This window comes from Tinamus guttatus, unplaced genomic scaffold (genome assembly GCF_059628265.1).
Source record: "Tinamus guttatus ecotype Peru unplaced genomic scaffold, ASM5962826v1 Tinamus_guttatus_pri_ptg000332l, whole genome shotgun sequence".
NCBI lineage: Eukaryota > Metazoa > Chordata > Aves > Tinamiformes > Tinamidae > Tinamus > Tinamus guttatus.
This window is the reverse complement of record NW_028288866.1, coordinates 927,916-953,629: the sequence shown is the minus strand read 5'-3', so window position 1 is coordinate 953,629 and position 25,714 is coordinate 927,916. Positions and strand designations below refer to the sequence as shown.

At 54.9% G+C, this 25,714-nt stretch overlaps 1 protein-coding gene across 6 annotated transcripts in view; it reads right to left on the bottom strand.

The window, feature by feature from the left end:
• The window catches only part of EIF4G3 (eukaryotic translation initiation factor 4 gamma 3), a 72,942-nt gene extending 47,535 nt beyond the window's left edge, over positions 1 to 25,407 (bottom strand). For 2 of the 6 annotated variants that reach the window (XM_088529538.1, XM_088529539.1), the window contains exons 1-2: positions 25,334 to 25,389; positions 9,992 to 10,067 (exon numbers count right to left, since the gene is read on the bottom strand). The gene's annotated coding sequence lies outside the window, so the exon portion shown is untranslated. Of the gene's footprint in view, positions 1 to 5,927; positions 6,057 to 9,991; positions 10,068 to 25,333 lie in introns of all 6 variants that reach the window. The other 4 variants (XM_088529540.1, XM_088529544.1, XM_088529541.1 and 1 more) reach the window with 3 other exon arrangements.
• Between the last annotated feature and the right edge of the window lie 307 nt (positions 25,408 to 25,714).

Here is a 25,714-nt window from a genome sequence, read left to right as displayed (position 1 = left end):
TCCGCTTGGCACGCTCGGCCCCACGTGGAAAAGCCTCTTTCCAGAGGGAAAACCTTTTTAGGAGCGGCTGCGGGTAGGAGGTTCTCATCTAAGTACATGGTTGGATAGAAGAAGAAAGAAGGAAAAGAAAAATATCAAACCAGCAGGTGCCTAAATCAGAGCGATCCCTCGCCTTGCAGACAAGGGGGCTGATGGAAGGTCTTCCATGGATCCCGCTGTCAGGACTTTTTCCAGACCAGGCAGCTAAGCGGCTCCAAGGAGACAGTGGCTTTGAGCACCTCAAACCCAGCGGCAGTGTAGGGACAGCGACCAAGCGCTCCCCAATTCCCTGCACAAACTGCTGGCGAGGCAAAAGCAGGGAAGCCAACGCTGCTGCGTATCCCATTCTCCCACCAGAAGCATCCAAGTGACGGCCCTGCAAGCTCCCATGGCCGGGAATTGGGGAGCCGCCGAGCTGCTCCACTTCCCAGGCAGAGCATCTGCCTGCCCACAAGTTTTCCTTGCAGGAACGTTACGTTTCGGATGCGGCTCTCCGCGGATAACGTTTGTGTCCGTAGGGATTCCAGCAGCTTGCCGGCAGCTGCCGGGAACGCCATGTTTTTTCCCGCTTTTTCCCGGTGGCTTTCCCACCTTGTGCTGCACAACGCCAAAATGGCCAAGGAGAAGAGTTATTCCTGGCGGAGGGGCTGGAAAACAGCGGGCGGCCGCGGCGAAACCTGACACTGCGGCCCGGCGCGTGCCGGAAGGGACCGGCGAGGCCGGAGCAGCCCCGAGCCCGCGCTGCCGCTTACGGCACGGGGCAAAAATAGCGGCCGGAGCCGCCTGCTCCCAGCGCCCCCGCCGGCCGCGCTGCCTCGGGTCCTGCCGCAGCAGCCCGGGGGGAAGCGGCCGCGTCCCGATGCGGGACGGGCTTCTCATTCTTCTTGTTGGGGTGCATTAAGGAGAGCGTCTCCAGCAGGTCAAGGGAGGGGATCCTGCCCCTCTGCTCAGCCCTGGTGAGGCCACATCTGGAGTATTGTGTCCAGTTCTGGGCTCCACAGGACAAGAGGGATGTGGAGCTGCTGGAGAGAGTCCAGCGCAGGGCCACAAGGATGATCAGGGGCCTGGAACATCTGCCCTATGAGGAGAGGCTGAGGGAGCTGGGCCTGTTCAGCTGGAGAAGAGAAGGCTGAGAGGGGATCTAATCAGTGTCTAGAAGTACCTCAAGGGAGGCAGTGAGGAGGATGGGGCCGGCCTCTTTTCAGTGGTGGCCACCGACAGAACTAGAGGAAAGGCCGGAAACTGAAACATCAAAAGTTCCACAGGAACTTAAGGAAAATTTTCTTCCCAGTGAGGGTGCCAGAGCACTGGAACAGGCTGCCCAGAGAGGTTGTGGAGTCTCCTTCTCTGGAGATCTTCAAACCCGCTTGGACGCAGCCCTGTGCCACGTGCTCTAGGTGACCCTGCGTGTGCAGGGGTTGGACTGGATGATCCCTAGAGGTCCCTTCCAACCTTGGGCATTCTGTGATTCTGTGATTCTCTAAGGAGATGCATGGAAACACTCGCATGCTCCTGCAGCCCCCCCACTCCGGTACCACAGCTTTAAAAATAGCCTGGCAGTGATTAAGGTAATGAACACGGCCGATGCCCCCGAGCGCTCCCCAGTCTGACTTGCTCTGCTCGCAGCCCCGAGGATCCTGCTCAAACGCAGCCCCTCGCGCTGCAGGGCGGCTCCACGGCCAGAACACGGTCCTCTCCGCGCGCCGCCTCCAGCATTTCACACACAAACTGCAAGAAATCTGCAGTTTGCTCGGCGCCAGCACCGTTCCCACCGTGGCAGCTCCGCGTGGCGGGCAGTTTGGTGCGTGTCCCGGCGTGCAGCACGTCCAACGTTCGAGAACCCCCCTCAAAACCAACGGGGCAAACGGGCTGCGCGGCACCCAACGCGGCAGGCGGATCCGACGCTTCCCCTTTGAAACAGAGCGGGAGCTGACGGCACAAATCCCTATTTCTGATGGAGAAGCACAGCCTGTGCAATGGGGGCAGAGTCTTTGCACAGAAATTCATCAGGAAGCCCCAAGGTTTTTGATTTGGAAGGAAAGCAGCAGGAACTGGGAATGCTTAGTGGCTCCGTTTAAATATTTTGGCTTCTCCCAAAAGCCTCAGAAAGCCCCATAGGTGAGAGGCAGCTCCGCTCCCGATGCTCCGTCGAGGGTTTGAGCTCCCGGCGGGATTTCAGCCATTCCCACACTTGGGGCTGGGGAAGCAGCAGCCCAAGCGCCGGCGCTTCCACCATCCCGCGGGAATTCCCTTCTGGAATTGCTCCCTTCACTCCTCGCAGTTCATCTCAGGGCCGCTCATCTGTGTCATTACCTCTCCCCTTAAATTCCTAACGGCCTCTTTATGGCATGTCCAAGCAGGTCCATGTTATCCTGCACTATCCTGGGATCTGGGAGATCCTGAAATAGCCAAGGAAGGGCTTTTACTTCCTTTTTAAATGCTCGATCTGTCCCATCCAGGAGTGGGAAAACACATCCCTTGAGGTGGGCACACATGGGGAGGAATTACGGACTGGGGAAGATTCTACATTTTTCCCCCTTTGTTGCTAGAAAGAAAAGGCAGCCGCGTTTGCAGCCCTTCCCAAGGGCAGGAATATTAGAACGGATCCATTCGCCCCACCTGAAACCCGGGTGTTGGGACCCGGACATGCCTGTGGTTTCCACAGCTCAGGTTTGCAGATTTAATCAGAGGAGGTAAAAACACCGCGACACAATGGTAAATCACGAATTAAGGAGCATATATTGCTGGCATTGCTAACCCATCAAAACTACTCATCTGACTACGAAACAGCAAGTTCAGATGCACCTTCCACAGGTCATTGCCACAAAAAGCAAAGGCAGATTTCGCTTTTCCTCCATTTATCATCAGTTAACTCCAGTTCTCACATCTAGAGCTGTCCTCGTGTATCCTTGCAACACAGAAACCTGCCTTAAGGACACGAACTTGGAAGAAATCAGACCTCGCACACAGCAGCACAACAAAGGCGGCTCTGAAGTCAAGTGAGTGACTTACGGTTTCTTTATCCTTCCTCTATGGGCCAGCCCTGGCTTCTCCATTTCCATCAGGAAGTTTTATCCCGCTCTCCCGGCTCTCCAATTCTCCTTGCGCCTGGCAGCGCCACCCGCTCCCCAGCTCCCAGCACCTGCGTTTGTAGCTGCCGTAAAATCCCATACGTGGAAAGCAGGAGCTTCCCGTACGGAAAAGCGCTCCAGGGTGAAGAGTCCAACGGGAAGGCCGGGAAAGTGGCTCCAACAGCAGCTTGTTCTCCCAGTGTGGAGACGGCAGCCGCGATTCCAAAGCAAAGGCAGGGAAGGGCCTTTGGGAAGGGCATTTCTCCCCCTTCCCTCGAGCAAGCCAAAATCCACCACGCTCCTTCCCTTCCAAAACACCCTTGGGGAGAACGGGACGTCGTCGCTCCTCATGGAATCGTCTCTCCAGCAATACTTGCTGCTATCGCGCGGAGCTCAGCGCCTTCCGCGCAGCAGCGGGACGATGACTTCAAGGCTGTGGAATTTGGGAAGGCCGAGGGAAGCAGGAACGCCGGCTCGCGCCGCGGGGCGAGGAAACGCTCCTCATTGCCTCCAAAATCCTCTGGTTTTGCTGCGGAAACTCATTTGGGATGGCAGCACATTCAGGGCCCGGCATCAGGAAAGGTTTGAGACGGAGATGGACAACGAGACGGCCCCTTGCTCTGGCTGTTTGTAAGAGGTAGAAAAATGAGTGGAAAAAAGGCAGCAAGCAGCAGCGCTGCACGAAAACAGCCATTTCTGGTTATTTAAATCAAGTCAAAGGAAAGCCAGCTGCATAGGCAGCGACATACAGTTGCCCTTGACATTCCTCCTCCTGCATGAAAAATATCTCCTGCTTTCACAGTTCTGCCTCTGCAGGCTCCTCGCTTCAGATCGCGAGCGATATTTGAGCTGAAAAATATGTATTTCTGTGCATATCTGCATGGCCAGCCAAAGGCTCCTACCTTGAAAAGATTCTGGTTTAAGAAAATTCCTTCGGTCGTGGTCCGGAAAACGTCCACGCCGTAAGCAGAGGCCAGCTCAAAGGAGGCAGCAGCTTCCCAAGCTTTTCACCTGGGCACCACTGTTACATCGCTGCGAGAGAAACGTGAAATTGCTGCAAGAAACGTCAGGAAGAAGCTGTTTATCCAAAGGCCCACGTCTGCCCGGGCCCTTTATCTCCAAAGGGAAATAGTGGGATTTCATGGGGCTAAAAAGAGGTGAAAGGAGCAACTGCATCGGGGGAGCAAACCAAGCCGAGACGCTGTGAGCTGCAGAATGCAGCACTGGAGCTCGGTGCTGAAATCCAGCATCGGCCGGGGTCAACGCGAGATACGGATGTGGGAATGGGCAAATTCAGAGGGTGACGAGCTCTCGGATATCTCAATAACACGAAGGGAATTCGAACGGTCTCTGGGCCGGGTTACGCTGTAACTGCCTCTCTGCAGGCTCAGAGCAGAGCCCGTGCTGAGCGTCACCACGGGTTCCACTGCCAAAGGGAGGTCAGGCGAGGGGACCCGCAACGGTGACCGGCCCCGGGGCGAGAGGGGAGGACGGGCAAGGAACAGCCCAGCCCCGGTGCCCGGGCTGCCCGGCCGGAAAGCGGCACCTTCCTGCCCGCCCGGAGCGCCGCCTTGGCACCGCTCCCCGCGTACGCACTGACTCAACAGGAAAATATTGCGGGAAGAGCAGCTCGGGAAGAGTTCTTTAAGAGGCCATCTAGAACATCCGCGTTCTTCCCCTCTTCTCTGCCACATCATGAGCTCTCCTGGGCTCAGCGAGCTTCCCGGGGATGAACTTCTTGACCCGGGACACAGGCCAGACCACGTTTTACGTTGCCTCCTTTGCTACGTGACGCTCAGTCATCAAACCAGAGCGTTCGTCACCACGTGTGTTACACACACATACATATATATATATATATATATATTAAAGATGGAGCATTCCTTCCGTGACCTCAGTGGTTTGCACACATCTCCCACAAAAAGGCTGGCTGTAGTTCAATACTTCCCCCAAGCCGAGGCGATTGGCAGGAGGAGCGGGAAGGCAGGACCAGGCGCCCATCGGCACCTTCCCGGCCATTCCCGAGAAATCCGGCGCGTCTTCCTGCCGACCGCCTCCGCGTAACTCTCCCCCTTCATACCCGACCTGCTGCGTTTCCTCCCGCAAGGGTGAGTGAGCCCCGAGCGAGCCGAGCCCTGAGGTTTTCCTGCATCTCGATCCTCAGTGCTTCCACCCACCCCTCTCCCTGATCCCTCTTTCTTCTGCCGTCTCCTCCAGTGTCCCCATTACCTGTCTCTTTTGCCCCTTCCCTTTTTAAGATAAGCTTCCTCACTAATGTAAACCACAAAAATCCAATTTATTCCCCCTATCTATTAAACGCTCTTTCTCCCATGCTCATTATAGCTCCTATTTATCTCCTCTTCTCTCTTTTTCCCTTATCAGCCTCTCGGCGCGTTCCTTTGGTTAACGCTCATTTTTCGAATCCCTTTGCCAGGCCCATTCTGAGGGAGAATCGCGGCGCTGCCGCCTCCTGTGTGGACCGTTCCGGCTGGATCCCGACGGGAGGGACCCGTGGCACTTCCAGAGGGTTCGAGAGGAAAGCGATGCCCGAAGCCGGCAGGGAAGCGCGCTGCTCCCCGGCAAGGAGGCTCCGTTATTCCCAAAGCCGGTGCCGGGACAAGCGAGTCGTTAAAGAAGCGACGAGGGATGAAGGGCTAAGAACCCCCTGCCGAGCAGCACAGGGGACATCCCGGCCTCGAGGTGGCCACCAAGCGCGCCGAGACAGCGGATTCGAGCAGCCAAGCCAGGAATTGCTCCGGAAGAAAGAAAGAAGCAGCGGGGAGGCCGGGAAAGCTCTGCTCCAATGGCCGCTCTTACCTGTGAGAGCCCGGGGGACGCCGCGTGTCCCGGTGGCGTGGCAGCAAGATTGGGGTGTCCCTTGCTTATGTCATGTGCAGAGTAAGGGGACGGGGCAGGAGGACCCGGCTGTCTTGCTACTTGTGTTACCTGTGTGGAGATAAACTGTTAGTAAAACACGGTATTAGCGAGGCGCTCTGCAGAGCCGGGCCGTCCCCGCAGCACGGAAAGCAGCGGCCGCTCGCGGCGCTTTGGGAGCGCAGGAGTCGGTCCCTGGGGCTCGGGAGAAGCCCCGAGAAGAGCGGCCTCGGCTCGGAGCCGCTTCCAGCCTTGGGAGCAGCTCCGGAGCGAATCCCGCGGCGGTTCTCCAAGGGACCCAAGAGGACAAAGCGGGCGGAAAAACGGCATCCTGCCCTCCTGAAGGTGGCACAGACCAGGGCCGGCCCATCGGCACAGAACGGAGCACAGAGCAATCCGGGGTGACTTTATCCGCTTCCTCGGCTTCCAGGGAAAACGGCCAGCACGACACATGAAGCGAAAGGTGGGAAAACGCGGCCTTGCGCTGCCAGGGGCTAATAGGCTGATTCCACAGACACTATAATGAGAAAGGTGAAACCAAAGGGGGAAAATCTCTATATAGTTCAGGACTAAGAACTGTCCCGAGCCCTTCTGCTCCCATCGCGGACGTCTCTCGCTGCGTCACCTCGGACAGCGGAGCCCAGAGGGTAACGTGGTGCCAGGGTTTATCCATGCGACCGGCGTTTCACAAGTGAAATGGAAATTATAACTGCAAGGAATTCCGGTCAGGGTTAAGGATGGAAGGGAGAGACTTCCCGGGAAGGAAACGTGGGAAACAAGGAGAGCGGGAACGATGGTCCGCGGAAGGTGCTGGCTGCTGCTGAGTTACGCAAGGATCCGATGGGTTGTGGAGATGGATCTAGATCTCCTAAAATCTGCTGGAAAGCTCGGATAATGAGACGGGCATAAAATCGCCCTGCGGTGGTAGCTCCACGAGTAGCTCGGACAACATCCGAATGGAGCCCACCAGGATCAAGCGGAGTTTCCCATGAGGAACCCCCCAATCCCTGCTCGGGGGACACGCAAGGATGATCGGCCCGTGCAGATCCGCGTGTTTGGGGTTTCCCAGCTAGAAAAGCCTCGGAGCGGAGCTGGGTTCTTCCCTTCCACGGAGAAGGGCACAAGCGCAGGCCCGGCTTTGGGAAGGCGCCGAGCTGAACACGGAGCACTCCCCGCCTGCCAACATCGCTCGGAATAATTCCGTTATCGCCTATCCGGGAAGGTGCCGGCGCACGGAGGCGTGAGGGGAGCTTACGGATTTGGATGGAGACGAGCGCTAAGGAAAGAGGAATTGCTCCATGGCTGTGCTCGCTGCACGGTGAGAAACGGAGACGCTCGCTGAGCTCACGGCGCCGGGCCCCAAAGGCCGCGGCTTTGGATTCATCCCATGACGCCCGGGACACAAGCGGGGTTATTCCAGCGAGGAAAGGAGTCTCCTGAGCAGCCAACACAGTTCTGCACGGTGAACACAGGGCCGTCAGTGTGCTCCAGTGCCCGGCTCTTCCCTGCGCAAGTAGCGGGAAGCGGCGACGTCTCCCCTTCGGATGCTCCCGACGCCCTCGGCCTGGTGCAAAGGGCTCCCGGAGGCAGCGGCCTCCTGACCCACCTCTCGAGCTGGAGCGCAGGGGCCGCAGTGGCTAATCCTCCGTAACCTCTTTCCTGCGGGATTCTCCTCATTGCCGGAATATCCTTCCCAAGGACACGGAGGCGCCGCGCAGCCCCTCCGACGGGCACTGCCCACGTTCCCCTGTGCCAGGGGAGCCCCAAAGGGCCAACGCGGGTTAGGCTGGAGCCCCCGAATCCCACGCGGGACACAGAGGGATCCTCCCCAACGGAGCCGGGAGGAGCGCGGCCGCGTGGTCCGGCACCCACAGGGAGCTCGCCGCGAGGCTCCCGACCGGAGCCGCCGGAGAAGCGGGTCCCTCCGCACCCCAGTTCCCCAGCGCTGCCGTCGGCTCCCGCCACTCGACGCACCCCCCGGATCCAACGGGAATGCGGCCGAGCCGGCCCCGGCAGAGCCACAGACCCGCGGCCAGGGGCACCCGAGCGGCCCGCGCGGCCGGGGACCCCAAACGTGCTGAGCTTGCCTGGATCCAAAAGTATTTTAGCGTAGAAACCAGATTCCCCCTTCAAGACGCTGCAGGGTTTGGATGTTATAGCAGAAATAAAGGCCTTAAATAATTTCTTGCTGTATAGAGGCAGTGAGCACTTACAGAAAGAAACCCTAAATCTCTGTGTCCAAATAGGCTGTTTTCCATTACTGACAGGGAAATTATTAAAAGATTATTTCATTGAAGATGAAATAATCAGACTATTTCGGAGGGGGAAGATGAAGTAATCAGACTCTTCCTGAGCCTGATTTGCTTTAAAATAACTCTGCGGGAGGATTTATTTCAGAAGACAACTACTAAATATCCACATTTCCCACAGAATGAAGGGTATCGAGCAACAGGTTAGTTCTCAGCGAAACATAAAAACAGAAGCACCTAAGTCATGCACCGTATGAGACCACAGGGCTTTTCCTAAGGGCTCTCCCAAAATATACGTAGGGAAAAGCCACGCCGCATCCTCCGTGTGGGAACCCACGGGAGACGACTGTGGGAATCGGACACGGGAGTGAAAAGCAGCCTCGGGGCGTCCAGCGATGCCCTCGCACCTCTGCAGCACGTGTGTGTCTGCAAAGCTAGACAAACTCTATATAAAACACATATAAAACATCCATAAATAAAAGAAAGAAGCATCTGTGGCAAGTCCAGCCCTCAAAGAGGCAGCACTGGCACCCCGGTACTCACTGCAGGGACCGAGGGGACAGGTTTGTTCTCTGATCACGAAGCCTCCATCCTAATCTGTCTTCTCCAGGACTAACTCGAAAACTGCAATTTGCCAAAGGCAAAGCAGGGAAAATCCCTCCCTTTTCCCTAAAAGGCCAAGTTTCCTTGCAAACCTGTGTTTTCCTAAAGCCTCCAACACGGATACTCCCTGCCCCGGCATCTATTCTTGTCACGTATCAAAGAGTGGTATTTTTTTCCACACTGAAAAGCTATTTAAGGTCATTCTTCACAGTTCCCGTTACATTTTACATTCATTTAAATTTCTGCAGTCATATTTTCCCAGAGGCAGCTCAATTATGTCTTTCCAAGAAAAAAAAAGATGAAAAATAAACCTTCCCCCCCACCCCCCCACCCCCCCAAAAAGGCATACTAATATTCTTAAAGTGGCTTTTTAGTGCTGCAGGGGGGATGGAGAGGAGGATAGAAACTCAGTGACTTCCTCGGCCCCTCTGTAAATCCCTGTCCTTCGGCACTGGTTTTCCATACGTGTCCGTCCGTATGTGCTGCACGTTACTCATGCACATGGGGAGGAGACAACCTCATGCAGCAGCTTATGTTTTTCTATAAGCAGCTTCTGCTCCTGTCTAAAATACAGGGAATTTCTCGCACCCACAGCTTTCCTTCCTGTTTTCCAAATAATTGAAAGCACAGCTTAATTTTTTCTTTTGGCATTAAAACTATTTGCACTATTGCACCAGAAAAACACAATATTACTTTCCCAGGGCTGTGCTGATTTAGCAGAGTGTATAAATACTACTGTGCTTCCAACTACTGCTATTTGGGATAAAAAATAAAAAAAGTGGGGGAAAAAAGCTAGGAATAAAACCAGAAGGGTATCGGGCGCTCACAAATAAACACTGCTCCATTTCTAGGTGCCATTTCGTCGCTCCTGAAGCTTTATGAACAAACACACAGGCCTGGGGGCCAGCAGCACCTCCCTGAATGCCCGGGCGTCCCCTCCGCTCCACGGCGCCAAACGGAGCGGTCGGAACACGGCAAATCCCAGCCGGCTTCGCCGAGGAGACGCTCCGAGTTGTGCAGCAACGTGTTGCAGCACGAGCTGCCCCATTCCACACGACGGTGTGTTCGTACGCAACCAAAACCACAAGTTTTTGGGGGGCAAATGGAGGTGTTGGACAGCGGGGGGGTGTTTTGGTTCTCCTTGCGGATACTCACAGTGCTGTACACGGCGGAGACGGTCGGCGTGAAGATCCGCTCCTCGAGGGGCTGCTGCACGGGGCCTCGCGGCAGGCTGCAACACAGCAGGTTAAGGAAAAGGGCACCAAAAGGCACGAAAATTGCAGGAAAAACCAACCCCAAAGCTCAGGCTGCTTTCCCAGCAGCTTCCAGCACGGCGGGGAAGAGGCCGGGGCGCTCGAGGAAGCAGGAATGAGGGAAGCACCACCCGTCGGCGGCTCATCCGAGCAATCCATGGCTCTCTAAGGGCTCGGCGGCTCGGGAAATATATCCACAAGAAATTGGGATAACCAAGATGCTTCCGGCAGCAGGATCCGAGCGGGCTCGGTCACGCTGGCGCTTCCACCTCGTCCCCATCCGGCTGCGACGGCGCTCACAGCCGGGGGATTTCGGGAATGATTAAAGATGCAGCGGGAGAAGGGAGGCAGGGAGAGGGAGCGCAGCGTTTGCCAGCAAAAACCACCATTTTTCCACAACCCCAAAGCTGCCATAAAAGCGGGATGCTGCATTTTAATTAGACAGTCATGAAGACGAGACTGCTCCAAAGCGACCGGGAAAAAATTCCCCACCGGAACCGTGAGCCGGCGCACGCAGAGGCGCTGCAGAACAGCGAGGACTCCATTCCCGGCGGGAATTTCCCCGTGTTCTAGCTCTAACACGGCCGCAAAGCTGCAGCACTGCAAGAGCTTGAGCGCTTTTAGGCCACGGGGAGCCCAGAATCGATGTAGAACAGGCCCTGCTGGTGCAGGTCTTGCTGCCATGCTGCTGTTTCCGAGCAAATAGGACAAAAAAACCTTGTATTTTCACCCCAAAGGGATTCATTTTGCCTAGACTGGTGCTTCTCACCTAAGCTCATTTTCAGCAACAACCATTTTCTAGCGAGTCAAGTGCTTTAAGAAAACCTGTAAGACCACAACAAAAGCGGAATAAAAGAGGTTTTTGAAGGGGTAACCCTGGGGTTTCTGGGGGGCGACGCTGCCCAAGACCACCCGAGCAAGAGTCAACGTTTGCCACTGAGTTGCCATTTGCAAAACAGTATTTTTTGTTGCCATTTATAAAACCAAAATTTGAAGGGGATCATCCAGCGCTCACGCAAGCTTCGTCCTTGGACTTGCTCTACGTGCACTGAACACTAATGTGAAATACTCCCAAATTACAGGTTATTTTAGACTTTTAGGAAAGCACCGGCTCCCCGTAGCAAGCAGCTACATCACTTATCCCAGATTATGTCACACTTTCAACTAACTCAATGAATTTCAATGAAAAATGCTTTTTATTCGTATTTTACTCTTGCATTAAGTGGGCTCTGCGGTGATAGAAAAGTCAGTAGGTTTCATCAAGTCCCTTCAGGTAGAAATTTGTGGTGTTACCTCTCTGGAAAGGCGACAGCATCCTGGGGAATCCCAGGATTGGCTCCGTGCCAACGGAGCCTCAGAAATCCGTTTGGTTTTAGGAGTGTTATTTATGGTTGTATGTGTTGGCGTTAATTAAAACTCCCATTGAGACGCGGGGGAAAAACGACGTTTAGGAATCTGAGTGGGACCCATTCGGCTTCAAGAGGCCTCTCCTGCTCGGCCGCCTCCGATGCTCTTGATGATCCTGCTGCTACTTCCCTAAATGCATCCGTGCCACCGGAGCGCAGGCCACGAGGGGACTTGGCTGGCGCCTCCCAGGCAGGGAATGAAGATGCTCCGGGTGGGCATTTTCCTTGGGGAGAAGACCCTGCCCATCACCTGCACTCCGCTCCTGTACGAGCGGCACAAGTCGTTTTGGTATCATTTGCTCCCTCACCTTAGAGCACTAAAAATGAGAAGATTTCTGGAATGAAAATAGGCTTTTCTGGTGGCCAGAGGCTGTGATTTTTCTCCCAAAAATATTTCTGGAGCTTGGCAGCATTTGCCAAGTCACCTTCTGCACTCCCAGATGATCCAAACATCTGGGCGCTCTGGCAGGAAAACAGCAGGTTCTCCATCCTGGCGCTGGAAACGCGGCAGCTTACGGATTAGCTCCTCCGGACACAAATCTTTCCCCAGAAGTTGGTTCCAGCGGGAGCGGAGCCGTCGCGATTCCCTGCTTCCCGCTGCCCTTCCCATCGCGAGCGCCGCGCTCGGCCTGCTGAAAATCTCCGCTCGGGACACGCGAGCTCGAGGGAGCCGCAAAATTGGCCCTGGGAGTCAGCGAGCGGCTCTCACCGTTTCCTCTGGCTCCTCAAGGCGCACGTCTTGTATCGCCGTCGCCGAGCGGAGTCCGACGCCAGGAAGGGGGAAATCCGAGCACGGCGGTTCCCGCTTTTGTGGATGCTCCTTGGGCAGGTCAGGGAAGGGACATTCCAAAGGCTCTCGAGCTGGTAGTTTCAAACGTGGTTTATTCGTCTCCTCCCAGCGCCGCTCCAGCAGCGTTTGGAAACCTCCTGCCAGCCCTTCTCATTGAAGGGCCGAGGGGAATCGCTCCGGGCTGCAGAGCAGAGCCGCTGTCTCCGGGAGAACGAAAAACGCGGATTCAAACTGTCCTTCCTGGCTGGGTTCCCTTTTCCGCCACTTCCACGAGCCGGCTGCCACCGCGGACTCCCAGGTAACTGTTTAATCCCAACATGAAACCGCAGCCTCGCGGGCTGAGCCGATAAAGCCGGGGAAGGGAGAGGCTCCGATTTCCTCATCTCCGCAGGACGGGAAGCAAAGAGCGGCACTGCGCAGACCCCAGGCCCGAGGAGGAGGAGGAGGCAGGGCATCCTTCATCCCCGGCGCCTCCACGCGGCATCGCCACCACCTACCTGGAGCTCTTAACCAGCTTATCCCGGGCGCAGCCGCCGGGGGTGACCGAGGGACAAGGCTTCCTTAAGTAATCCCCGAGGTCAGAGTGAAGGGCCGGGCAGCCTCCTCTCTTCCCTCCCGCGCCGCCGGCTTCACCCGGCCGTCCCTGCAGGAGAAGCGGCGCCGGGATCCGCAGGGGTCTCCTTGGGTGCTCCGTAGCTCCGGGCTGAAAAGCCTGGACCCGGGACGCGAAGTTACCTGGCACGGCTCGAGGAAGGAGTTGAGCAGCTGCTTGAGAAACTGGCTGCTCTCCACGCTCTATTTATGCAAGATAGGGGGTAAGATCACCGAGCCCGAAAAGGACTAGTGAAGGGCCCCTTCATTAGCCAAAAACGCTCCTCAAGGAGGGGACCAGTTTTCTGCAGAGAGCAGGGCCAGGATACAGCAGTTCCGTCAGGCAGCGCTGACAAAATCCCCCAGTTCGGGGCATGCGAGCAGGGAAACCTGCCATCCACATACACGATCCTTCCCGTTCCTCCCCGGCCTTCCCAGGCTTCACAGCAAACCAAGGAACTCACACAACGCTCCGGTTTTTCCCACCAAACATCACCTGCTGGCCAAGGAACCGCCAGCTCTAGCAGCTGCCTGGGCTCAAACCAGGAGGGCTTCAAGCAGCCACTTCTGCGGCCACCTCTCCCCTGCGCAGCACAAACCGCGTCCTTGTGTTTCAAGGAAGAGCAACCCTGGAGCAGAAAACAGCACAGGGAAAACACATTCCACGTCCGGTTATGCTACCTGCTACCAGCAGGTTAGCTTTTAATTTCCCCATCGACTTCCAAAATGTTTTCCTTAGGGATTGCAATGGAAGCAGCAGTAGCCAGCCAGGAGCACAGGACGGGTTTCAGAGCCAGAATCTCCGGTTTTATCCAACACGGGTTTTCTTGCACCACGTACTCATCTTCTTTGCCATATGCTGATCCTAGCCAACAGCTGCCGAGGGGGAAACCTGACTGGAAATCCCCAACAGGACTCCTGGGCCTTAAATTCCCATTCACTTAATCCAACCTGAAGGACTTGGAAAACTGCAGTTTTCCAAGTGATGCAGTTCCTCACCTAGCTGCATAAAATGCAGTATTTTTACATTTACGGCGCTGACCTCATAGCTGTAGGGAAACCGCATCTCTTTGTGACTTTAAGGAGCATCTTTGTCACCAGTCGGGTTGGGATGAGTCAAGCAGGGAGACCCTTGCAAGTGGTGCTAAGGAATAATGAAGAGCAGGTGAGAAGGCAAGTTCGTATTGACTTCCCAGCAGAAAAAAAAACGGAGTTGAAAACACAGAGAAGGGAGGGAAAATTAAGAAAGAAGATTAAAATGAGTGGAAAAAAAAGGAGTGAGTGGACAAAGCTCAACTCTTAAAGGAAAGACCCGTCTCATGGCAAGGGCAGGAGCTCGTTTTGCCCTCGTGTGACTCACTGGCTGCTGACTGGCCAAGTCTCATCCCGTGCCTATGGTTACGTGCTTCAAAACCACCCGAGAAGCCGTCTCGCCTCCCTCGAGCCCGGCCCGAGCGAGCGGAGCTCCGGGGACGGCCGCGCGGGGCTCGGCCGGAGGAGGCAGGGAAGGAGGAGCAGCGGAAAGGGCGCCCGAGGACACGGAGGGAGACGGGAGAAACCCCGGCTAAACCCCTGGGATCCGCAGCCGCGCGGGTCCCCCCGAGGCCTTTCTGCAGCCGGTGCTTCACGGCGACTGCGAGAGCTTTTGGGGGCAGCGAGGGGCAGGCGAAGAGCAAACCTGGCTCGGAGCGGGGCGCCGGCGGCCCGAAACGCAGCACGTCGGGGCCGTGGCGAGGCCAGCCCGGCGAAACGCGGGTTTTGTTGGGCTGCAAAACCAGGGGCCTTCAAAAGAGAGTCACAGGGCCCGTTTTCGCCATACGGGCGGAGTTTTAAGCCGTTGGGATTCTCCTCCCCTTTGATCCGCAGGAGCCCAAATGTCTTCAGCCCTGAGGCCCGGCGCTCGCTCCAGGAAATGGGGAGGGATTCGGAGATGGCTTCGTTTAAAGTTCAGACTCCCCCGACTGGGCTACGCTGCCACACAGCAATTTTACCCCGGGGGCGCTTCCTTACAAAGCCGAAACCCAAAAAGAGGAGGAAAATAAAAGAAGGAAAAAACAAACCCCAACCCAACCCTGGAACCAGATCCCGGAGCACAAAGAATTACAGAGCAGAGCTCGCCCAGCGCTGCCGCCTGGCTTCTCCCGACGTAGGGAAGGGTCTAGAGCAACCAGTTTCCAGCCATTAATTAAAATATTAGATTTGTAGCTCTCACGGTTAAGGCAAATTTCCAAATGCAAAGCCAAATTGGAGGCGATGCAGGACTTTCTTCCCGAGCACAGAGATGGCACCCAGCTCCTGCAGCACTAGGAGCTTAAAATACTTAATAAAATTAGGAAAATCACTAGTCCCAAAACCAGGCATTTTTCATCTTGCCCAACACGCGCTTGCTCCAGAAATGCTGCCCAACGTTGGCATTTGGTGGCCTGGAGAGATGGGGAGGAAAGACCCCACCAGGCACCCCAAAATCCCAGGCTGAGGGTGTGATTTTTACGGTAGGGTGGTGCCAAGTGACTGCACAACCACTCAACACCCCTCTCCGACTGTCCGCGCCGCCGCTCAGCAAAGGCGGCTGCTTTAGTCGGAGCTTCCCTCTACAGCTGGCTAATGCCCTCGCTAAATTAAACGGGACAACACGGAGGCTGATCCGGCGGGGAAAGTGTTGGAGCGGTCCCGAGCGGCAGGAGCAGCCCCGGAGCCGCCCGGATTTCCCGCTGGCTGCCGAGATGCAGGAACGAGGCGGGCCGGGGCTGCCGGGAGGGAAAGGGGGGCCCGAGCGAGCGCGGCACAAAAGGCCGGAGCGCTGGCTGCGCCGAAAGGCGCCGCCTGAAAGGCCCCTTTGTCCCCGCGGTCAATGGGAGCCTGTTCACGGGCCCCACAGCGAGCGAGGAAGGCGAGGGCGGGAGGAAGGGGAGCGCTGTCCCTTTGGGGACGTCTCCCGCGCTGCCGAGCCCCCCGGCTTTGTCCGAGGGCCTCCAAGGGCCCTGGCAATAGGGAGCGCTGGAAAAGCAGCCCCTGTTCGGCTTCCCGGGCGGCCCTCGCGGCCAACAACGCGTCGTTGTTCCCCGCGTCCCTCCTCCGCGGCCGCTACGTCCCCGAGCGGCTCCTCGTCGCGAGACGAGGAGCTTTCCTAAGGGAAAACCGCGGAAAAGTGGGACTTCCTAGCGACTGCGTGGAGCGACACTTACGAAAAGCCAGCACCTCCTTCTCTTGGCGTCACAGGAGAGCTCAGCAGCGCCAAGGGGCTCCGTGCAGGGCCGGGCTAACCCCAAAGGACGCAGCGGGGAGGCCCAGCTGGGCCGCTCGGCCCCATCCCGCCCTTGCTGGGGTTTTTGCTCGGCCGACGGGCGGTTTTGGGGGTTTCTCGGGGTTTTGCAGGTGGGAAGCGGCTCCGGCGAGCGGGAAAGGGGAAGCTGGGGAAGCAAAAGGTCTTACGCAGCAAAGCGGGGCCACGGCGTCGAGCGGGTGTCACAACGCGCCCCTTCTCCCAAACCCGGGGAGCTGCACGTCCCCACATCCAGCTGCTGACGGAGGAGTAAAACCCAAGGAGAGAGAGGGAGACCGAGCAGAAAGAGCAACAAAAAGGCCCCGCACACAAGTTCAGGTAACTCTTTTACGTGCTAGAAATCCTAGCAGAGGCCACAGGCGCCGCAATGTGCAGCCCTGACACTCAGGTCCTGGGAAAAACATGCTCCGTAAAACAGCGATTTCGGAGTTGGTGACGACAATTAGGAAACAGCAGCATTTAGGAACCCGACCATTTATGACAGAAGTTACTCAATAAAACGGAAAAGAAAGCAGAAGTTCTCCTGGAGGGGACTGCGTGGCACTCGAGCGCTACGCGCTGCCTTTCTGCTTGAATATTTTGTTATTTTATTATTTATCCGAAACCTCCACGCGGGCGTCCTGGATGTGGCAAAGGGAAGCCCAGTGCCCAGCACTCGGATCCACGATTCCCACTTGGTGCTAAGTAACTATTTGTTTGACAGCACCAAGAGATCCATCCCCCACAAGCAGCGGCCTTTTAGGAGCCCCACAGACATAGGGTGCTGCAGGGAAGCTGCTGCTACTGCAAATAAAATGGTGTTATTGCAGAGGGTTCACCAGGCACAGGTATGGGTCATTTTTGTTTTTAGAGCAAACACTCTTTTCCCTGCAAAGACTATTTTGTTGCGATTTCCCTGTTTTAAAGAGAGATTCAACAAATCAGGAGTTTCGGTACTCTGCAGCCCCGAGTCGCACCAACAAAGCAGGAAACTCCTTCAAAGCCACCCGGATTCACCCGCTGGCAGCTGATTTTACCCAAAGTCCTGCCGTTTTTGTGGGCTGGAGATGTGAAGTCCCAGCAAGGCAGCAGTTTGGTTCCCGTGCTAAGGGAAGACCTGCAGCTGAGCAGCATTTCCCCCAAACCCAGCTCCCTGGAAGGCACCTGGCTCCGGGCAGCACACGGAAAAGGGCTCGGGATGTGGGAACTCACACTCCAATCCTTGCAATTCGCACTGTCGCACTCACAGCCGGGGCTTGAGCACAGGGCCAGGGTGACAGGCGGATTCTGAGCGAGTTCTGGCCACAGTTTGACTTCCAGGGCTTCGGAAGAGGAGAGCAACAAGTGTCAGCAATTGCCACATCACGCGGGGCTGCCAGCAGGAAAAGCTTCTGCACAGCAGCAGTACCTGGAGCACCTGCTTGGGCAAATCTTATTCACATCCTCAAGTCATCCCTGAGCTTTGCTCTTCCAAGAAATCCAAGAGCAAAAGGTGATTAATTTTAGAGTGACTCACAGAGCTCTTTCCCAACACAGATCCGGTGTTTCTTGGATACAAGAGGAGCTTGTCCTGCCACCACCACGCAGCTGGACCTGCTTCTGCTCCAAAACGGGAGAAGATTCGCTCTGTCAAAGGGCATTTTGCTCAGGCCATCCTCAGCGCGGAGGTATCGACTAGTTGGGGAGCGGCACGTACCAATTCCGGGCTAAAAATAACCGGATTACGGGAGTGACAGTCAATTGTAACTCCATTATTCAAATCTTGATTAAATCTAACGTCGAGCATGTTTCTTAATCAACCTGCCTCAAGTGACTACTTGAAGGCTAATCTCTCAGAGCCTTTTTCCAGGCTGGAAAAGATTCTTCTATAGTCAAAACACACCAAGGAGCAGGCGGAACGTGAAAACGATTCCGCGCAGAGCTTGGGCTTTCCAAAAATATTTGGCAAAGCACTGGATGGGACTTTTTTTTGGTCTGTTTCATATAAACACGATGTAAAACGAAGTTATAACAAAGTCTCGAAATGCCCTTCAGCGTCTAAAAACGAACTAAGCTGGGAGGGAAAGGAGAACAAGGCACTTCTTGGTACACGCAGCAGAAAAAAAAGACCATCAGATACTGTTAGCTGCATTTATTCTTGCAATTAGCTACAACAGAAGGAAAAAAAAAAAACCTTATTACCTGAAGGACAGAGATGTCTTAACACTGCTTTCTTCTGTGAGGTTCTATACTGGCCTCTGGCTACAGAGCCTTTGGAAATGTTAAAAAACGTATTTATGCAAGGGAGTGTTTAGCAGAGAAATCCCTGCACGTTCAAGAGGCAGCTCTGCCCGCTGCAAAGCTCCTCGCAGAGAGGGCAGGACACACACACGGCCAGAGAGCGCTCGGGCTGCTGCTGCCGATGGGCATCTCTGCCCCGGCTGGGAACCACGAACATCCCGCGCGAAGGGAACCGCGGCCGCTCCGCGCGCAACCCGCCAGCTCCTCCAAAGCGAGCCTCTTCCTAAAGCGTTAGAGAGGGAAGCGGATGGGAGGGGTAGGAGAAGAGCTGCGGAGCGAAAGCTCTTAATCAAGAGCTACAGGGCCACAGCCACCAAAAAGGGCAACTGGAGAAGGCAGCTCGGGCTGGGCGGCGAAGCCAAGAGCCTGCGCAGGAACCTCCTATCTGCTCTCACGCAGCACGGGCAGAAAGGGCCCTGCTAACTACTGGAAGCAGCACCGAGCTGTAAGAAGAGATATGCGACCTCACTCTTCCAACGGGAGCCTAGGAGATACTCCAGGAAGTTACTTCCTGGGGGTTTCCGGATGGTCTCCTGAAAAGCCTTGTTCTTATCGTGCCGTTAGTAGAGTCTGAGCTCAGCCCAGCTCCCCTAAACCCGAGGCACCAAGGACAACCTCCTGGCTCCAGCTTTCCTTTAGGGAAGGACTTATTTGCATGCAGGGCCCCGCTGTTACAGGACAGGGACCGAGGGAAGCTTCCAGAGCAGACACAAGTCCGTCAGTACTCAGCAGGGGCAATTTTAACCTCCTACGAGTCCAAATTCATTCCCTCATTCACCAGGCTACGTTTCCCACTGCGTCGCTAATGCTTCACGCTGGGAATTCGTGGTAAGAACTGAATGCTTGGCCGGTCGAGCTGTCAGGAGGCATCACGGTGACAGCAGCGCTGTCACCCGGAGCACGTGTCCTTCCCGCGCCTGGCTTGTTTCTGCACCTCACCGGTTTCCCCCATAATCTCCATTTCAGGGGGTTATCCCAATTATCCCAGTGAATTCAAATCCTCCAGGTGCTCCCTGCAACTGTCTCGGCCTGCTTGGAGCTCAGGACTATGTGACCAAGTGACACTACATTGAGTCACCTGGAGTTCACACAGGCTCCAACAGGTCCCGTGCCACTAGATATTTTAGGATGTCCAAAACTGTGCAAGTTTTATTGCAGATTTTTGGTACTATAATCAATAGTACTAAGCTGAACGACTTAAGCTCACAGAGCATCCTATAGGTTACACCTTGCAATATTTGCATATCAACAAAAATTCTGCTTTTTTGCCCAGAAAAATACCATTTTCAATGATTTCTATGCTTTCACACAGCCATAGTATTAGTTCAAGAGTATCTTCAAAAACCACAGCAAGACAGACATTGAAACCACCCTCGTTTCAGTAATGCAGCAACTCGCAGAGCTGCTGTCGCACGCGAATCAAACCAAAACACGGGCAAACCTGCAAGATTTGGGCAAGCAGAGAGGGGAGCGGCGCAACTTTCGTTACCTTCCACCTTGCTAAGGCTTCCCAAACTCAGGAAAACCTGCATTATTCGACTAAGCTCTTGGACTGTGTTCAGTCTTCTTGGTCTGTGGTTTTAGAGCATCAAAAACTCAAGGACGGGCAGCGTGATTTCTTTTCCTGCCATCCTGAGGAGACACCACATGAAGTCTTTTCTCCTGATGAGGGTGGGATGGCTCTAGTGGAGCTTCCTGCACCACTACTCCTGTCTACTTGCTCTTATTATTATAATATTCGTATTCCAGAAGATTCTCATTCCTGCCGATTCGAGCACTCGGAAAACTTGCGCTTGGTGGGAAACCAGCCTGTTTCTGTCCATCGCAGATGAAGCCAAAGGTAAAAGCAGTTTTTATCATACAATAAGAATGGAGAACATGTAATTTTCCTTTCAGGAAAGAAAAAATAAAACACTGTCCCATTAACCTAGTTACACACCCAGCAGCAATTTGATTCAAGTCCCATCAGCAACAACCTGCCATCACCTACTAGGGAAAGGGAGAGCGCGTTCCGGGACATCTTCCAAACACATATAATAAAACATAAGAATAACATGTACTAGAAAATTTCACTAGCCTAAAAGCTTTCTTTTTTTTTTTTCTCACCTCCCTTTGATCCTTTTTAAGAATCTTTTCTATTTTATTCTTCCAGCTGTTCCACAACACCAGTTCCAAAGTCCACGGTTGGGAAGGGAGGGCTGCACAGACAAGAAGCTCCTGGAAGTACCATCAAGAGCGAAACTACTACGAGCAGCCACATTGATTACATTTTCTTAAATTATATACATAAACAGTTTAATATGCAAGTCCCATACACACAAGGCCCTTTAAAGCTTTTCCTCCATCCACAGCAACGCTGCTCTAACGAACGCCAGCTCCTTCTGCCCCATTCCAGTCACAGATGAAGTTTGCTATTAGAGAAACGCCTGTAAACCAGCGATGCCACCCCGTATAATTCCCCAGAGTCAAAACTATAGCAACTCTAATCATATTAGAGGATTTGCACACAACTGAACTTGACAGTTGACTAGCCCTGAAATTGCTGGATTAAGGAGAGAAAGAAAATAGAGGTTGCCTACATCTTCTAAGGAGAAAATCTTCACTGGGAACTCTCAACTATCGCACAAAAATGAAGAGGAGGCACATTTGGCACATCCCAATATTAGTTATTGCTATAAAAGAGCCTTTCAACCAAAAGGTGGTTGACAAAAGCCACATACACAAATGAAAATCCTTCCACTTACCAACATCTAAAAGGGAAGTTATTTATTTTAAATCTCTCATTACTCTCTCACCAGCTTCTTACCATGGATACAAATACAACCCAAGTTCCAAGACCAGTACTGCATATTAAAAATTATATATATAACGCCTCAAGTAACCTTCTCATGCAGATGTCTGCCAGAGAACATAGACATTTGTGTCTTCAGACACGGGAAGAAAATAAACTATTTCAAAGCACGTGTTGGAAAGAACGGCCTTCATCAGGTCGCTTCCCCACAAACTCCTCCAAAGCTGCTGAAGTGACATCTCAGCACTATAACACGAGTGGCCGTTGTCACCGAATCAACCCGAGCTATTCCTGCTTGAAAGACCGTTATGATGTGCCAAGAATGGGGACCATCAACAGCCGAGATGGCGCCGAGATGGCACAGAGGTCTAAAAGCACTTAAATTTGGGCAGCACGTGCCAAAGACTGTGCCCTGGCACACGGGTTCCCCTCCATCCCTTCACCTGGACATGGATTCAGGGAGCTCGTCCGAGTCTCATGCTCCGGACAGCCGCAAGGAGCATCCCTGGTCTCACCGCAGGGCCTCCCGTCCATCCTGCCTTTTGCATCTCCTTCTTCTTCGTGCCGGCGCCTCTCCGAACAGCCGCCTTCCCGAGCAGCACCTGGAAGGGAACCGCTGCCTGCGCTCGTATTGTAGTTTGAGTTCCACACGAAAGCTCGAGTCGATGCAGCCGGAGCGCGGGGACGTGGCACATAGGGCCTGCCTAACCCTCGGGTCCTCTTCAATGGATAAAGCCCCCAGGGAGCATAAAAAGTCACCACGTATTCCAGAAAAAATAAACATTCCCATAACGAACGGATGCAGCTCGAGAAGATGGCGTTGGTCCCAAGCTCCCCGAAGGCATCGTGGCAACCTGGTCTCCTCTGGGATACGCTGGGGATGCTCTCCTTGGAGAAACCCGCAGGTGTTTTTCCCTCCCGTGGCAACGTATTTGCACTTCTGCTCGTTTCTCTGCTCGCTAAGCTGCCGCCAGCAAAGACGGAAACTCCACGCAACAACCCATCACCAACTGGGAAGCTGAATTCCCTCCAAACGCAAAGTTGGGCAAAATGAAGAAAACAAAACCCTACTGAGAGCAGCACAGAGCCCAAGATGGCTCAAACTTGGCTCCCAGAACAGCATGGAATTAACCCTGATGGGCCCCGTCACCGGAATACATGACATACCCGTCTGCTTGTCCTCTGCCAGTGTCCGGGCCGGAGCTGCGAAGAAACCGGTGCCCTAATTATACGGATGCACAAAATGTACTCGCAGCACGGGGGCTTTTTGAAGAGCAGCTTTGCATAACACTCAAAAATAAAATCACTTGTGGAAAGTGAGCAGCGAGGACGAGGAAAGAAACGCGGTTTAGTTGAACACACGTCAAGCCCAAACTCTCCGAGCTCGCACGCAGGAAGGGACCTTCGGGATTTCGCATTTTCCTAAAATAAGCCTTGCCGCGGAGCGACCGCGTTCACCGGGAGCTCGTTCCTCAGAGCTAGCTCAAGCAAAGGGAGGGAAAGCTGCATTTGTTTTCCATGAAAACACACCTCTGAGGATGATTTCACAGGGACACACACCTAGAGCCCCTTCCTGATGTACAGTTAAACTGGAGGTTTCCTTCGGACCGACGACTTTGAGCGCCATTTGTGCCTCGAACCAGGTTTGATTTAATCCTTGCCATTAGGAATGCAGAATAATTTCAGGTTATTTTTGGACAGAAAATTAAGATTCCCAAAGCCATTTTATGTTAGAGAAAACTTTCAAAGCTCTTGCTTAACCCACGGCACCTACAAGAGCTTCCCAGGTAGCGCAGAAGAGAACGAACTCGCACCAAAACATTCCTGGTTTTGCGTCAGATTCCACACAGATTCTCTCCGATTTGCACTTTCCTTCCAGAAATCACTTCAACAACTCTCTCTTCTCCCTGCATTTTGATCTTTTCTCTCCCTAACCCCATTCTGCAGGTGGGGTTCAGCGGTGTTCAGTGCTCCTCCTGCACAGCCCCCTTCACCCCAATTCCTCACACCCCGCAGACAACCAGACAATTTCCCCAGGCCCTGAAGACTAAAATCCCGTGCGTTTCCAGTGGCACCGCGCTCTCCACGTGAAAACAGCTCCCGTTTAAAACGCCCGGCTCGGAGCTCCCACCTCTTGCCATATAACGAAGGTCCCGAGCACTCGCACCAACAAATAAATAAATCCTCGCGCTGCTTTCCGAGGGAAATGCAAAGCTGGAAATTGCAACCCATCCGTTGAGAGGTAATGCTGTCTCAATAGTCATTTCGGAAAAAAAAAACAAAAAAGAAAGAAAAAACAAAAGAAAAAAAAAAGATAAAGGAAAGAAAAAACAAACAGGACTAAAAATACAGCTGAACTCAGATGACCCTGGTGCACTTCAGCAAGGCACCGATGAACTATGCTCCCCAAGCGCAGCTTTTGCAAGGTAACAGCCTTGGGTCACTCTCCGGAAACACGTGGAAGAGAAAAACAGCCGGACACCTGAGCGGAGTCACCCGGGACGCGGTGTTTGTGTGGGGGACGAGGCCGGCGCGTTGCTTTAAAAGCCAAGGAGTTTGCACGGGGCAAAGGCGGCGTTTCCAAAACACGCGCTGCTATAAATAAAAACCTGTGTCCCACCGCGTCCCCGTCGGCTCCTTGGGCACAGGATCTGCCCGCTCCTTTGGGATTTCCCTCCAGAGGGAAGCCCAAACTTCCCACAGACGATGAGTGGGGGTCTTTTCTTCCAATTCCTGCAGCACGGCCCGCCTCACATCCACCACCAAGCTCAATGGCACCGCTGGGAAGCAAGTCCCTCAAGCGAGCTGCTCTGCGGTGACAGCGCCGCAGCACTAGTTTTATCCCAACTCCTAAATAAACCACGCGTTGGCATTAAAAAACATCACGAGTCAGGCAAAAACACCGGGCGCCGCGTGCATCCCTGCACGGCCCGGCCGAGCTTTCACTTGACCCAAACAAACCCGCAACGTCAACGGTCTCATGATCCGAGCGATGCCTCTGCGGCCGCGGCAGGAATGATTCTGGCCGGAAGCTCACGAAAACAATGGAGCTAAAATGATGCTAAATAAAAGCACTCGGTTTTCCCACCTCCAAAACGAAAGTGGGAGCGCAGAGACGCCAGCGCGCGGGGAGCAGCTCCAGGCACACGCATGGCACAGCCGGACAAAATACCCGCTTCCATTTTAAAAACGGAGAGCCGTAAGTGCCGAGAAAACAGCAAAATCCGCTCTCCGAGGGCGCACGCAGCCCCAGCGAGCAAGACACGGAGCAGGTCCCGGCGCGGCCGGGCCGGATCGCACTTTCCGCTTCCCCAAAACTTCCAGGGTGGAAAAAAAGTCCGGTTTTGATCCGGGAAATGCCGCCTGGGAACAAAACACACACACGTCCCGCTCGCCGCCTCACTTTCCTGCTGAGCCCTGCAGGATTCGCCGCCCGGCGCGGGGCCTAGTCGGCACCAGCGGAGACCTGTGCGAAAAAACACATTTCGCAGCAAAACGCAGCCCCCTTCTCAGCCTCTCTTTGTATATGTGCTTTTTGGGGGGGCCGGCGGTGGGATTTCCAGAGGAAACCTCCTCCACGGCGTGCGGGGCCTTGCGGAGGAAGCCGCTCGCTGGGGCGGCCCCCCTGCGATTTATTTCCATGGGCCGGGCAGGAGGCGAAAAATCATAATAAACCACACAGGAAAAGACAAAAAAAAAAAAAAAACAGCAGCAGCACCGGCCGGCTTTTAAATCCGCCTCATTTAAATATATATATATATAAAAATAAATAACAAATAAATACAAAACCGAGCAAACCCAACCCAAACAAAACCCAAGCACTTACCTGGCTAGGAAGGAGGAGTGGAGACAAAAATAAAAGCGATTTAAAGTTTCCCCTTGGGGGTCACTGCTGGTTTTGGGGGGGTTCCTAGGGGAAGGGTCCTTGCCATGGAGAGGAGGGTTTCCAGGGGACCCCAGCAGGTGCAACCCTTCCCCCTTCGCCAAAAAAAAATGTGTTTTAAGGGGGGCACGAAAAGGAGCTTCCCACCCCCGACTAATTGGTGTCCCCCGCCGCTCGCTGTGGGGAAGGGGGTGCCCCCCCGCCCCCAAATCCCCCCTTGCGCCCCCGGGCCAAAGGATACGGCTGGGGCGGCTGGGCCGGCAGGGCCCTGATGTTGGGGTGAGGCGGAGGCGCCGCCGCCGCGTGAGGGGGAGCCGGGGGGGGAGGCGGCCCCGCCGCCGCCGCCGCGCTGCCGGCTCCGGTCCCCGCCGCCGCCGCCGCGCTGCCGGGCTTGAGAGGCGCCTTCTGCGGTAAACTCATGGCCAAGCGGAGCCACCACCCCCCGGCGGGGAGCGGCGCCGGGGCCGGGGGCGAGGCGGGCCGCGCGAGCGGCGGGCCCGGGCAGCGCGGCGGGCCGGCACCGGCCGCCGGTCTCCGTGACAACGCGCCTGCCTCCCGGAGGGCTCGCGCCGGGGAGGGGACGGGCGAGGGGCCGGCGGGGAGGGGAGGGGGGGAGGCGGCG